This window comes from Cygnus atratus, chromosome 3 (assembly GCF_013377495.2).
Source record: "Cygnus atratus isolate AKBS03 ecotype Queensland, Australia chromosome 3, CAtr_DNAZoo_HiC_assembly, whole genome shotgun sequence".
NCBI classification, from domain to species: domain Eukaryota; kingdom Metazoa; phylum Chordata; class Aves; order Anseriformes; family Anatidae; genus Cygnus; species Cygnus atratus.
In genome coordinates, this window is record NC_066364.1 from 36,275,888 (window position 1) to 36,289,034 (window position 13,147).

At 40.2% G+C, this 13,147-nt stretch overlaps 1 long non-coding RNA gene across 1 annotated transcript; it reads right to left on the reverse strand.

Annotated features, from left to right (window-relative positions):
* Nucleotides 1-3,879: 3,879 nt before the first annotated feature.
* Nucleotides 3,880-11,490, reverse strand: LOC126913220 (uncharacterized). The gene is made up of 3 exons (XR_007707940.1): nucleotides 11,371-11,490; nucleotides 5,508-5,570; nucleotides 3,880-4,723 (listed from the first exon to the last, which is right to left on the reverse strand). It is a non-coding gene; the product is annotated as an uncharacterized LOC126913220 (long non-coding RNA).
* Nucleotides 11,491-13,147: the final 1,657 nt, after the last annotated feature.

Below are 13,147 nucleotides of genomic sequence, written 5' to 3' on the forward strand. Positions count from 1 at the left end.
GTGCCTCCAAAACCAGGATCACTACTGTCACCTTTGCTGTGATGTGATATGGCATTTTCTTCTCAGCAGAAAACAGTTGCCAGGGCCAGAGATATAACTTCTATTTCATATCTAAAAGTAACATTTATTGTACTTACATTTACTACACAATCACACTAAAATAGAAGGATATAAAAGAAGACCAGCAAGCATACAAAGTCATTTATCTCATAGAATGTGAGAAATTAGTTAAAATTTCAAATTAAAAAACAAACAAAAACCTGCTAATTCTGAAAGACATTCAGATGTTATAGGTGATGCTAAATCATGCAGATCTTAAATTGCCTTGTTAGAGATCCCTCCTCCTGCTCCCTTCTTCCCCATTTCTTAAAATGATTCAAGTACAAAGTAAAAACAAATCTAGCAGCTATGTTTTCATGTGCTGATTAACATTTGTAGTTACTGTGACCAAAACCAGACCAAATGTACCTGGGAACCAAACTTACACTGCAGTAACCTGAGCACTCAAGAATGCTTTTGCAAATCTTTTCACTTGACAAGTTACTTTGTTAAAGTAACTTTTACTGTTGCATTATGTTAATTTGAATTAGAATTCCTGAGATGCCTTTAAATTCTTATTGTATTGTTAGTATCAGATTAAGATTTTTATAGGGATCCTTCAGAAAAACCTGCTGTCCACTCACTACTGCCTTCTTTTTCTTTGCTTCTCACCTGCAGATAAGTTCTAGTGGCACTGTCTTATTATATTGTGGATCAATCCTAACTAAAATTTGGCTTTAAAAGAATCAAATGCTACTGCAAGTTTGTAGATTTATTGCTGCTACAAATGTGGTACATATCTGGGTTTCCAACACCTCCACATGAAGACATCTGAATCAAGGAGTCTCAGTCAGGACCCTTCTCAGACTTTAACTTCTATGGGAAAGCTTACAGAATTTACTGCAGATAAATCTGTTCTCCAGTATTTACAATCACTGGCACAGAAGCTACACCTTCTGCTACCGAACAAGACTGCTATAAAAAGAGTGGTATCATTTAACAAGCATTGCTCCCTTTGGAGAGCATGAAAAGTGTAATGGTTTTGAAAACCTGCTGTAAGCACATGGACATTCAATGGCCATGTTTGAAAATTGGGGTCTTAATTTTTATTTGCAGCCATATCCCTTGTAAATTCTTTATTCCTCCAGCTGCTGAAAACACGTTATATAAACCAAACTCTGGCACTTGCTAACTGTGTGGAAGGCAGGCATATATGCCCCGAGACTCTGCCGCAAGCCTGGTCTTCACTGCCTCTCCTGGAACTGCCTGGCAAGCTGCAGAGAAGGCTTTTGGAGGAGATCTTGGAAGAGATGTCCCTCTACTAAGCATGGAGAAGGGAGAGCTGAACTCCAGCTTGTTATCTCCACTTCTTACTACTTCTGAAGTGATTTATGCTTCAGAAGTGATAAGAAAGATAACAACTGCTTTTGATCTCTCAATGGGAGGCTAGATCTAGAGGTTATAAATAGGCACTAAACAGGATTTGAGTTATTGTACATGAATGAATTAGTGCCCCTTACTAGGAAGACAAATTTGTTCAGGACATATTCCTGTATAGATCGTTATTTTTGCAGAACAGGCCTCAGCAGTCAACGGTCGGGATCTAACAACCAGGAAGCTACTGAGGAGCACTACATGTCCATGTCCAGGCACAGCCAAGATAGCTCTGTGGAAATGGATTTAAGAAAGGGCGGTAAATGCAAATTTAATAAATAAATAAATAAGGAACACCAGGTTCAGAAAAGCTAGAGGCTCCTATGTCACTTTCAACGCACTTTATAATTGGGACATTTTCATCTTGTGTATGTTTGTGCAGATATTATTTTTGAAGAGAGAAGAATCCTGATTCACCACTACCATTCAGTCACACGTGATACATCTGAGATCTGAGAAGTCAGAACAGGTGAAAACTGTTTTCAATAACATTGAGACAAAACCACCACACAATCCTCAACCTGTGAGATACTTGTCTGCCACACACTCCTGATTATCATTGACTGCATGTGCACAGTATCTCAAAGGATCAGATCAAAGAACAAAGCTAGAAACATTGATTGTGAGTCTAACTGCTGAATATTTTTGTGCTCTGCAGCCAGCTAATTTACTCTATGCACTTCAATTAACCAAGCCAAACAGCCTTTGCCAGATAACCACAAATATGATTTCTGTCTAACTGAGCAAGTATCACTTGCAATTCATTCTTGATTATAAATCTGAAATGAGGCTCCCAAACCTGTTTTCATACAAATTCATGTGAAAAGCAAAGTCTCCAATGAGCTTCAAATTATACAGTCCTGATTTGCACCTCTCAATTTACATTTCCTTTAATTTAGGGATGATATTGCCTGGGAGTTTGTTCCCACATCCAAAATGGAAGAAGGAAATGCATAGGCAATAATTCATCTTCAATGCCAGATGCAATTTTTATAGAGCAAACACTGCTTTATTTGCTTTAGACAGCATATAAAAAGCAAGAGAATTCTCTAAAGGAGATGTCATATCTTTTTTTGGACTCACTGTAGTGTCTAGATAATAGGTAACTTTTGAAGCACAAGAACGCTTCTTCAGGTGTGCCCAAAATATTTATCCCTTTTTCCCTAATCTGTCACTAGTGGTCCCTGAACATACACATGTAAAGAACAGGTTCCAAAGTCACAGAACTAGCACAGACCATTGCAGGTGGCTGGTACCCAGGACTCAGAAGGCAGTGGGGCAGACAATGAGATATTTGTCATTCAGATCCCATGGACAGTGAGATTTCTTTAGACCTCACAACTCAGGCAGTAACGCCTCAACTATAAATCATAGTAGACCTCTTGATTAAGGTGGCTGCCATACTAGAGGTTATGATTTTTCCAACTGGTGTTGAAAAATAAGTTTAAACACACTCTTGGCTTAGCCAGAACCAAGCTGGTTTCTAAAACAATTTGACCTGTCAGCATTGCAGTGGGTGAAAGAGTTAGTGTAGCTGGGCTGCAATAACCCTGCTAGCAGCTCTCATCCACTCATCTAAGCACAGAAAGCCCTTTAAATACATTTGTGGGGGTTCTTCAGCGTTTTTATTAAAAGGGAAATAAAAAGGGAAAATGTCAATAGGACACTTTGTGGAAACGTGCTGTTTAATTATAAAATACCTCATGCTGAGAAGGCACACAAAAGGAATAATTTCAATTCAGGTAAAACAGAAGAGCATTTCTAAACCCAAACACACAATATTCATTAACTGCAGTCAAACATAAGCCATGACTAGGCAAGAAAAAAATATCAACTTTGGACATTATGCAGGGTATTTCAAAAGAACAAGAATTCAGCATCTAGAAGGAATTAATTTATTTACACCAGATGTTACAGATGAATTTCAGCCTTGCAAGAGAAGATGGATGCTCTCCAAGTGCTCAAACATCAGTGATGTTTTTTGAGGTGTGACCAGAGTGTGGGAATCACAAGGAAAAAAAATAAAAAACACCACCAACAACCATCTACTGCACATCTTTTTTTCCTGGAATTGTAGATCACGACTGTAAAAAACTTAGCTGAATATTTTACATTTAGACATGTCTTATAAGTGAAAATAGCAAGCTGAACCCTAAAACTTTATCAGTGTAAACCATTATTATCACACTAAGAAATATTTCTATCAGCATTACATTATATATGTGGGCATAGAATGAAATAAATACACCAGACATCTCAGACCCCCATGGTCTGAGATACCCTGTACTTACTAATTGTAGACAGAACTCTGCATCTTGTTTTAGTTTGCCACAAATACCATTAGTCTAAAACATTTTAAAATGGGAGAAAAACCCTGGTACAATAAAAGCTCTGTTCAACATGAGCATCTCTCAGCTGATAGCACTGGTGCATACACCCTTCATCAAGAAGAGCTGCTCTGCTAAAATTAGAGTTACAAAGGAAAAAGGATAGTGGGAAGATGATGAAAAATGTCGATTTTCCTGATACTATTTTCTCTCCTTTAGCTGTCTAGAGAGGAACTTGGTTGTCTGAAAGGGCAAAAAAATCCTCTCTGTATTATTGGAGACAGTGAATAGATACACGTGTAGCCAGTGCACTGTGTTCTCCCTTGATATCCCCAAACTAGAAAAAAATCAACCAATAAACTCCATTTAGTAGCTGCTAAGAGCATGGTTTTTTTTTTCTTCTACTTCTTCTTTTGTAAGTAAACACAAACTATAACTTTATTCTCTGCCTTGTAAACCATATGAACCATATGCTTTGTTAAACATGAGGAGCCTGATTCAATTCTTCTGGGCTCCATGGAAGTTTTTCAACTAATTTGCTTTGACAGGAATTGAATAGTAGAAAACTCATTGGACCTCTGGCATAACCATCACTTTTTTAATTGATTAGCAAAGACTTTTCCATATACACACACACACAAAAAAAATCTTCAGAACTGTTCAAGAATACACTAGGTACAAAAGAAAAAAATCCTGAAAGGGTATTTATAGCAAAATTTAGGTTAGCTACATTTTGTGTTCACTAAGCTGTTGCCCTGGAGGAGTTTAAACACAAAAGCCTGCAAAGAGATTTAAGGGACTTATGTGTTTAGAGAGAAGGCAAAATCACACTAATATATCAGAAGAAGGTCTTTGTGAAGCCTTCTATCTTCGACTTAAGTTGCAGTCTGCTCAAGGCCAGCAAAAGGGAACACAATTCTTCACTAAAAAAGAGAAAAAAAAAAAAAGAAAAAGAAAAAAGAAAGTCATTATTTGCTATTAAAATGAGCACAAGATGGTGAAACCAAGCTGTGTCTCAGATTACAACTGTAGTTTGTTATGTTTGTTATGTTTGTTATACGGTCACTAGGCTAGCATTTGAGCTTCAACAAACTGCTGACTGCTCATAAAAATATTCTATTTAGCAACAGTTTTGCTCATACTGTATAACAGATTTGCTGTATTTTCTCTTCCTTTCACTTTATTGCAAAGGATATTTATACAGAAATAGAAAGTTTATTTCTGAGGAGTTCATCTGTTCCCTCTGGCATTTCCACCCCTGTTATCAGAAACAGGTGATCAAGACCTGAGATGGAGTATCAGCTGAGAGAGCTGATAAACTCTGCTGGAGCAAAAGGCTTTGCACATGATTCAGAACAGAATATTCTCTCTGGAGGACTAATGGGCCAAGACTTCTGTACACTGTCCTAAGTTTGCCTTTAATTTAACAAGTAATCTGTCAGCTCCACCTGTATGTATATGTAATATGTATGCACATACACACAAATTCTCTAATCCATATGTGCACCACATGTAGTTATTTCTTATTATCACTACTAATAATAAAAATAACAAGGACATGTTTGGGTTATTGTCACTATCATTAATCCTGCCACAGTGTAAGGAAAAAGGCTGCTCAGATCTATCTCAAATTAGTTGTACAGTGGATTTGCCTTTGTCCATTGCGTGCACCCCCCACCCCACCACAATCATCTTCCACTGAGTTACCTTTGACAGCCACATCTGTTTGTATTCTTTTGATTTTACGTGCTGGTGCTGCTAACCAGAAGCCTGGCAATAAAATGGATAACACCTGATTACAAATACATGTCAATAGCAATCTCCATAGGATACCTCACCATCTACTTGCTGTCTGCCTGTCGTGAAAATAACGGGAGTTGTAGGTTCTGAAATGATAATTACATTATCATAAATTGCCTTCTTGCAGAAATGCTTACCTAATTTTAAAAGATACTGAAGGTACAATCAAAGTAGCTGGACACCTCCTGAACAAATTCAGATGCATATTTTAAAACAAAGAAACCTGTCTGATTTTGATTGTCACTGAGAAACTGAAGTAAGGCAACACAGAGAAGATATCCTCAAGCCAATGTAAAGCAAGCTTAGTTGGAAGTCTGCTATTACACTAATTTAAATTGCAACTGCAGAATGACATAGACCATTGGAAGAGTTTTTGCTATAAAAACCCAGACCCAAGTTCTCAGATATCAGGGACTGCTGCACAGAACAACCCAGAGCAGTTAGATTATGGGTAACAGCTGGATTACTGATGAAAAAAAAAAAAAAAAAAAAGTCTAATTTCACAAACTTGCCAAAACCAAAAACTCCCACTGATGTCTCATTTTCTAAAGTCAGTAGTGATTCATCACGGATATTTGACCCACAGTTTTTGCCCTTTTAAGCTTGAAAATTGCCTGCTGCAGCCACTATTTTAGCACAACAGCCCAGTTGCCTAAAGGAAAGGATTAAGGGCTGCATTGATTTCCAGAAATACAGAATCCAGCAGGGGAAAAGCACTACTGAAAACAAGGAAAGCAAAGGCCAGACTAAAATTTGTTGATTTTATATATATTTGACAATGTTTTGTGGTATTTTCTGTTGAAATCAGCTACATTTCACCAGTGACAGAAGTTGATAAAAATATAAAAACAACCACTGGAAACCCAAATACAACAATAGTATGTGGTACTATAGTAATAGTAGCCACCTTGGTCAATAATGTTATCAATACCATGATTAAAAAATAATAATAATTAAAAAAAAAAAAAAGAACTTCTTGAGCAAAGGAGGTTCACCAAACCTGACTTTTTTTTTCTGCAAAGAGAATAAGAAGCATCCTTTTTGGGACAAACTCTGAAGATCCCATTTCTTATTCTACCTCATTCAAAGGACCAGAAACTTACTAAAGAGCACTGCAAGTTGAAGCCCAGCATGGACCAGTAGCAGGCCCAGCTAGCTGCAATGGCTAGAAAAGAGCCATGAAAGTAAGAGACTGCTTCAGACTGGAGAGAGCTGCATGGGCTCCAGAAAGCCTCATCCTTTTTTATCTGTTAAAATCCTCTGAGGCAGCCAACAGGCTCCAAGGGATACTAATTTGGGCAGAAAAAACTGACTACTCCAGCAGAGCTCCACAGCCTTTTGAGGAGGTCAGCACACTCTAGGTGAGGGAAAAGGAACAGCACAGAAGTTAATCAGGCTTCACAAATTGCACTATAGCTTTTCTGCATTCTTCCTCCTTCAGTAAAAATCTGCTCAGTTATGGTCTTTTATTTCACTCAGTGCTGGCAAAAGGTAATGTGCTGCTCCTGGGAAGCCAAGCCTGTCTGATTTTATAGCAAAGGCTTTAGGATGAAGTAAGTGAGCTGCAGTAGTTTATGTTTTTTTAATTAAACTGCCTGGAAAAGCAGAGCTCTGCCCTGCCATTCAGTGCTTGGGAGAGGGTTATATCTTGTCTTTATCTTTGCATTTTAACAGTTTTCACCAAACAGGCAATTGCTTCTGCTACTTTCTCAGTAAAACTAATGGAGGTTTACACAACTAAAACAGAATACAAAATTTCAACAACATGGTGCTTAGCATATCATTGCTTACTCCTGATGTATTTGTGGGAAAATAATGGAAATCTAGCATGAGATCTAAAGTTACACAGATGTGGTGTGGAGGCCTGAGCACTGGGATTCAAACAGGGATGTGACCCCGAGGGAGACCGTCAGAAGCCTGTTCTGAGAAGATAGGGATACTGTGTTGGAGCTATGACACATGTGATGACAAATTTCAGGGTCACCAGAGAATCTGACTCAGTTATCACATCTGTCATGCTTGTATGGGATCCAGCAAAACAGATTAGCACTTGCAAACTATTTGCTAGATATGTAGGTGGGCAGCAGATTACAGTTGCCACTTTAGAATAAGTTTCATCTTTGGAGGATAATTTTTATCCTCAAATTACATATGCATAATGCCTGAAGTGTAAACTTGCTGGTCCTGCCATATAAAAACTGTGCAACTGCATTGCTAACACTCTCTCTTATGAATGCATCGCTATAGTCTAGGATTAAGCAACACCAAAAGCAGATGACGGATATACCAAACAACAGTCACTGGATAACACGGTCTTCTTCCATCATCTCAAGACGTGATCTACTCCCAAAAGGTCAGATGGTTCAAGTCTCCAAGGAAAACATGAGAAGAGGTGTGGGTGACTTAATGTGTATGACTTTTCCTTCTGAGTAATGGTTCTTCAGTGGTTCTTTCAAAAAGAACAGTCGTTGAGCTGATGTCAACAGAAGTTGACCATCGTGCCCTAAGGCAGAGATGGGGAAACTTCTTGGTCTTTGTGGTTGTAATTGTTAACAGACCAGTTCCCTTTCTGGTGACTCCAGGGCAATACTCTGTCACTGATGTGAGTGGTTTGCCATGTCTGAGGAGTAGTCCAACCTGTGCAGCAGGTCCAGTGCCTTTCAGAAGGTCATTGCGAATTTTCTAAACAAGCTTACTGCTATTTAGTGGTGCAGTTACACTCAAGGAGAAGAAGGCAAGTGCTGCACAGCACTTTCCTTCAAGGAAAGGAAACCATGAAAAGAAAGTGCAGAAATTTTGGAAGTAAAGGAAAGTGGTTCTATATAGAGTTGCTTCATGAAGCCTCTTTAAGCAAAGATGCAAGTGAGTCTGACCTGTACCTCACTAAAGCTAGCAAGATGCTTTCAAGTAAACATATTGATCAAAGGCTACAACTACACAGGAAAATAGAGCAGAATGGCATTTTCTGGCCCAGAATAAACACTTTAGTATGGCTCACATCCTTCTCTCACACCCCATCTCCCTCTCTTTATCCCCACAAAAGACAGTCCCTGTCCAAACTGCTCATCAGGAATAATCCTGGGCCATGCTGTGCCTGAACCTCATCAAACCACTACATGGACACACACCCATTGCCATTGACCAAAACCATGCGTGGGAGCATGCTAGCAGTTGAATGCACTCAGGACAGTGTCCTAATTTTTGCCCTGCCCTAGCCCTCCCGTCATATGCCCATATGGCCATAAACAGAAAAAAATAAATAAATAAATAAATAAAGGATAAGAGCCTCGTGAAGACTGAATATGTCAGTCCTTGCTTCTCATTATTAGATGTCAAAAATGTACTGCTGTCTACTCTGCAGGAGCCCCTAGTCCATTCATTTAGAAGCTGTGTTAATGTGGAATGAGATTATTAAAACAAAATGACATCTTCACACTTTAAAAACTTCGAGGATAAATAAAATTCTACTCAGCACATACATCATGTAGAAAAAATATTTCAAAATGTGCAGTTGGACAAAAGACCTTTTGTGGACATAGATTAAGCGTGGGCTCCTGCTTCTGTGGAACTGTGTAGCATGGATCACTGTGGTTACATACACAAATCTAAGCTTACTGGGCAGCATCTTTAACCGGCTGTTTGAGCTATTTGAGAAAAAAAAATACAGAAAGCATAGTTCTAGAAATTACATATATTATCCTACAATGATAAGCTCTGTTTTGAATTTTCATCTTTTACTATTTCTATGGGAATAGAAAGGAAAGACAAGAACTGTGAAGACAAACCAGGACTGGAGTTTCCATTTCCATGACACTTTACAGATGCTGCCATTCCATAGGGTGACTTTTTATAAACTGCTTTGAAAGGAAAGCCTTCAAAACAAATGTAGTGGCCTTGTTCCAAGTGGAGGAAGCAAGGAGTCTTCAAGGTATATTTTAGGTTTACAGCTCTCTCTTTGGTACAACTCACAGCTTCCCCCTGCTTACCCCCCTCCTTTTTTTTTTTTTTTTTTTTTTAACGGAACTATCAGTTTGAGGTTCTTTGGTTCTTGGTTTGATTTTTCCTTCTAAAGCTCTCTCATGACACAGTAATATTACCTTTCTATTCCTTCGTTAGCAGTTTTGAAAAGTATATGATTGTTGCAAAAATTGACAGACATTAAACCTGACACTGGGGAAAAAAAAAAAATTGAAGACTGATGTCAAGATGAAGTAAATTTTCAGGGCAGAAGGAGTCTCTGCTACCGTGCATAATTTACCATGACCTGCTATTTCGGCACTGTTTCGTTGTTTGCATTTGCTCAGCTGTGTTTGATCTCTTATCACAGCTGGCTATCAGCCTGCTGCAGCTGCTCCTTCTTGACCTTTTGCTTGAAATATATTTTCCTCCCCGAACGTGCTAGAACACACAGGGCTGAGCTGCACTTCCTTGAGAATGATGAATTACATTGGCAAGGCCTTCAATACCTGCAGGTAAGATCATTTCTTAAGCAATGTGCAACCAGAGCACAGAGGGAAAGAGGAATGATCTACCCTTTCTTACAGTCAGTGAGGATACTGGTGGAACTGGTGAATTATATTAGACTAAATACTTGTGTGTTAACATTTTATAATATATCTATATATTAGAACTATATTTAAGGCTATATTGTTGAAGAAGAGAAGTACAACTATCATGCTATCCTTACAATCAGTACAGTAAACGCCCATAAATATTCAATGGGTCTCCAACCCTTAGACTCAATAACAAAAGAAAAATTTGAAAGAGGATCCTGTGGCTATACTAGACCTGTGAGGATCAATTATTTCCTCTTCTGCAAATAATCTAATTCCTAATTTTCTTCTTGCTGGCTCTGAGATTGCTACGCAGCATCTAAGGCAGAAGAAATCTAGCAGATCGAATACACAGTTCTCTAGATTTCCTTTACCCAAACTGGTGGGACTGCGAGGGGTCATTCATGTCATTGTGATGTTGTCTGGAGAGCAGTAGAGCAGATGACAGAGGCCATCGGAAGCAAACAAAGCAGAACACCACTTCTGACGGAGTTACAACCATTTTTCCCTTGGATTTCTCCTGACCTTCTTCATGTCCTGTGAGTGAGAACCCATGACCACACTCACTGTATCCCTGATCTCTACCAGATGCAGCAGAGAATGAGGAAAGAAGTAGCTCATCGTCATGTGATTGTTTTTTTTAAATAAGGTTAAACATGCAATTTAGGTTTTTAGTTCCTACCCATGGAAAACAAATATTTTGCATATAGCTGGGACCAAGCTAGGCAGTCACTCTAGCAAACAGATCTACAAATCTCAATCTCCCTTGGCATTTCCAAGTCAGGCAGGGAATACAAAAGGCCCAAGCTCAGCATGTTTGCGGCTGTGAACTAACAGGTACAAAGCTAGTTCGCATTACAACACTTCGGCCCATGACCTGCATGCCTAGCTGTGTGCATTTGTGAGGGAGGGAGCAGGCAAGGAGTGAACATCTTTCCATGCCAGCATGGAAGAGCAGCAGAACTACCAGCCATTGCCTCGGGGGGCTTTGAGGATTACCTTGTTTGTGCGTTTAGCTAATAGGCCTGCCTTCCACACTCAGGAGTTTCTCCAGGGCTGAACTCAGTGTTGAAGAATTTTCTCCAGAGTCAAGGGGCTGGACAAGAGACCAGCAAGAGCCCTGGACTTCCCGCATAACCCACCTTATCCACTGGGGTCACCAAGCAACCCCAGTGTAATGACCCCCCTGCCCAGCTGCAGGCACTGCTTGCACGTACCTCTGCCATTCTCTGCCAAACTTCACAAAGCCTATATTTCACCAGCTTCATCTAGGGTGAGACTTAATGTCTCACAAAGCTCAGGCTGTGTGATGTTCAGATTGCAGCTTTTCTTTCTATAAAATGGAGGGTCAAGTAATGACTGTCTGGAGAAACCCAGGAAGCAGATACTGGGAAACAAGTGGTAAGCACGATGCTGACACAGGGCCTATGGGAACGCAGTATTTCCCACCAGATGATTAATTAACCACAGCCTGGTAGGATGGAGGAAAAGGAATTTGGACTGCAATACTGATGGGATCACCTCCTTCTTTCTTCTCCTCACACTGGCTGTCTCTTCCCTTTCTGCCTGCCACGAAGGCTCTTTCCCCCCTGGTGAATGCATGGCAGCTCACGGCTGATGCCTTCAGAAATTTTCTTTTTTTGTCATCAAGCTCAGATCAGCTCTGCTCTTTTTGTTACAGCTGGAATCCCCCTCAAGCACACAGTGCAACTGATGGAAACATTGAGATTTCTCTCTTTGGGAGACAGAATAATAATCTGCTCTGAAAACAGCAGTCACTAATCTGAGCATTACCAGCAGCTAAAACCAAAACTCAGGTCAAGTCTGCTGAGGGTGCTGCAACATTTCCCATTTTGTACTCCAGAGGGGAACTAACGCAGGCCAGTATAGCCCTGCTTGTTCCCAGGCTCCTCGGTTTAGAAGGCTCCTAAAGTGACTCAATGGCCAGTCTAGCCATAAGCCAATAACTCATAAACCACACCAAGAATTTTGGCATGAGCACCAAAGAACACACATGTGTGCTGCGTGCACACATCTGTATTTTGTAACTGAGACACCGTTAGCTGGGGAACAAATGTTAAATGCCAAATACTGCCTCAATTCCAAAAGCAGAAGCTGCTGTGACTTGTAGCAGCCTCTGCCACCATAATAACCATGCTGGAGAGCTCCTGCTAACTTACCCATGCAACAAAAGACCGCTCACATGAGGCAGGAACAAGATGTAGATCCTAGTCATGTCCCTATCAGGCAGTCCAAGAGCAGGCCCACTACATGCTTGTGGGGCCAGGCTGGGGCTATAGTAGACACAGCCCAGACCCCTTTGCCACCAGCCAGTCCGTGGGCAAGGGGCCATCCACAGCCAGGCCAGGAAATCCCATCAGCAAGTGATGTGGGGGACAGGGACGTACCTGCAGGACCACTCAGGGGAGGCCAAGGATGATAGCCCCAGCTGAAAGGCAGCTCTCTGGGGAAGGAGAGGGAGCTGCTGAGGTGTCCTCAGCTATCATCAACCCCCAGCTCTTTAATGATGCCCACACAAAGCCTTTGCAGCTTTTAGGGAGTGGTTCCAAACTTTCTCTGTTTGGCAGTTTTTTTTCACTGTTTTCTATGCTAGGTATATTCCAAGCATTTTGAAAAAATTGCACGCTGTCTAGCCCAGGTCACCAGGCAGCAGGAATAGCAGATGCTCATCTTCGAACTCACTTTAGCAGTAAGCACCTGTTGTGATTTAACCCGGCACCCAGCTAAGCACCCCATAGCCCTTTGCTCATTCCCCCAGGTGAGATGGGAGAGACGCTCAGAGGGGGGGGAAAAAAAAGAAAAAAGAAAAAAGAAAAAAGAAAAAAAAAGTAAAACTCATGGGCTGAGATAAAGACAGTTTAATAGAAAAGGAAATAAATAAATAAATAAATAAATAAAATAACACACAAAACAAGTGATGCACAATGAAATTTTTCACCACCAGCCAACCAATGCCCAGCAGTTCCCAAGCAA